The sequence below is a fragment of the Microtus ochrogaster genome, chromosome 10 (genome assembly GCF_000317375.1).
Source record: "Microtus ochrogaster isolate Prairie Vole_2 chromosome 10, MicOch1.0, whole genome shotgun sequence".
Classification (NCBI taxonomy): domain Eukaryota; kingdom Metazoa; phylum Chordata; class Mammalia; order Rodentia; family Cricetidae; genus Microtus; species Microtus ochrogaster.
The window spans coordinates 43,371,330-43,373,940 of NC_022016.1; the positions used below are offsets into that span (position 1 = coordinate 43,371,330).

General features: G+C 45.1%; 1 protein-coding gene across 3 annotated transcripts in view; it reads left to right on the forward strand.

The window, feature by feature from the left end:
- The window catches only part of Spen (spen family transcriptional repressor), an 87,584-nt gene that overhangs the window by 21,943 nt on the left and 63,030 nt on the right, over window positions 1-2,611 (forward strand). The gene's annotated exons all lie outside the window — the stretch shown is intronic.

Below are 2,611 nucleotides of genomic sequence, written 5' to 3' on the forward strand. Positions count from 1 at the left end.
TTAAAGTTTAGTTATGTATATGTGTGGCTATGCGCATGTGAGTGAGTACAGGGCCTGTTGAGTTATCAGGACCAGATCTGCGGAGGCTGGTGTGACACATGCTGTGGACTTGACATTGGTCTTAGGGATGGAACAGGGAACAGGCCATACATACTCCTGACAGCTGAGCCACCTTTCCAGCCCGCACACACACACACACTCACTCTTACACGCGCATTCCCTCTCTCAATTCTTTATGTGCAGGAGTGCTTTGCCTGCCTATATATTTGTGCACCATTTGTGTGCCTGGTGCCTGTGGAGGCCAGAAGAGAATCCTGGATCTGGAGTTATAGATGGTTGTGTGGTACCATGTGGGTGCTGGGACCCAACCCTAGGTCATTTGAAAGAACAGCCTGTCCTGTGCTCTTACCTGTTGAATCATCTCTCTAGCCCCTAGAGACTAATTGACATTCTTCCTTCCGTTCTTCCTCTTTCTTTTTCTTTTTTTTCTCTCTCTCTTTCTTTTTCTGGGAGTGGGGAAGTTGATGTTTTGAGACAGGGTTTCTCAGTATAACCCTGGCTGTCCTGGAACTCACTTTGTAGATAAGGCTGGCCTCAAACCTGGAGATCTGCCTGTCTGTTTTCCAAATACTGGGATTAAAGATGTGGGCCACCACCACCCGACAAGACTTTTTTTTTCCCCTCAAATTTTTATCACCCACCCACCTATCTATCTATTTCAGTCTACTTGTTTAATTTTGGGGGTGGGGTTTCAAGACAGGATTTCTCTATGTAGCCTTGACTGTCCTGAAACTCACAGAGATCTGCCTGCCTCTGCCTCTTAAGTGCTGGGATTAAAGGCGTACGCCACCGCTACCTGGCAAGTTTTTAATTTAAATTATGTTTATGTGTTGGGTATATGTGGATATGTAATGCTTGTGCAGGTGCCCATGAAGGCCAGAAGAGGGCGTCAGATTCCCTGGAGCTGGAACCATAGGCAGATCTGAGTCATTTGACACAGCTTCTGGAAGCTGAGCTCCTGTCCACTGCAAGAGCACAGCGTATTTTGAACCACAGCGCCATCTCTCCAGCACCCAGAACATCACTTTTAAAGCCATGCTACTCCTGGAGCAGCCTCAGTCTCTACTGGGTCTCAGGCTTTTCTTCTCCTGTGTTGCTGAGTTCCTACACGGAGGCTCTGAGGTCATTAACAAACTGAAATTGCATTCTTCAGGGAACTTCTAAGGGCTGTTAATGTTTACTATAGACACTTTAGAATGTTGAAAGACTAAGTCATGAGGAAAGCTGACAATATTTTGGGTAGTTTTTTATTCTGTCCAGAAAACTTAGATGATTAGTGGATTAGTCAGCCCTCTGGGTTTAGCTGACTATGGGTAGAAAATGGTGTATGTAAAACACACACACACACACACACACACACACTCACACTCACTCACTCACAAAAATCTCTGGGGGCTGGAGAGATGGCTCAGTAGTTAAGAACACTTGTTCTTGAAGATATGCAAGTTAAACTCCCAGCAACTGTTAGTAATTCCAGTTTCAGCTCCTCTTCTAACACCTGAAGGCACCAGACCTACACATGGTGCACATATACATATACAGGCAAAAAACACTCATACATATAAAATAAAATAAATACAAAAGAGAAAAGTTACCTCTGGCTGGGTGAGGTGGCACATGCCTTTAATTGCAGTACCCAGGAGGTGGAGGGTTTGAGTTTTTAATAGTCACAGGCTAGCTGGATAATTAGAGCAAAATATCTAGATTTCTTTCCTGTCCTCCCCTCCAACAGGGTCTCCTGGAGTTTAGGCTAGTTTAAAACTTGCATATAACTAAGGGTGGTCTTGAACTCCTGATCTTCCTGCCTCTACCTCTCAAGTATTGGGGTTACAGGATCAAGATTATAGGTATGTGCCACCCCACAGGAAATCTATTTTGTCAAAGCATTTTGTCCATTTAATTAAAAAGTGAGTTTAGCCGTGCGTGATAACACAGATCTTTAGTTCCAGCACTAGGGAGGCAGAGGCAGGCGGATCTCTGAGTTCGAGGCTAAGCCTGGTCTGCACAGTGAGTTCCAGGACAGCCAGGGCTACACAGAGAAACTTTGACTCATTTAAAAAACAAAACAACAACAAGAAAACACGTAATAGGCTGGGGCTGCAGCTTGGTTGGCACAGTGCTTGCTTAAGCTTACAAGTTCCTAACATTCACAAAGGGTTCATGGTGGTGTGCACCTTTGAGCCCAGCTCTTTAGAAGCCCTGAAAGTTCAAGGTCACACATTCCCAGTGAGTTGAGGACACTAGAGTTCCTGAGCCTTTCCCCCCCAAGAAGACATAGAGTACAGTTATTGGATGGCTGAGTGAGTAAAGGGGAAAGTGCTTACTTACCAAGTCCGACAATCTGAGTTTGATCTTCAGAACCCACACAGTGGAAGGAGGAAAACCAACTCTGGGAAAGTTGTCCTTTGGCCACCACCTGTCCACTGTATCATGTGGACGTCTACACGAGTGCATAAATAAATAGTTTCTTCGTGAAGTAGACTGTCTATCTCATGTCTCATGAGTTCTAGAACACGCCATGGAGCCAGGCTGGTGATAATTCTCTCTCTCT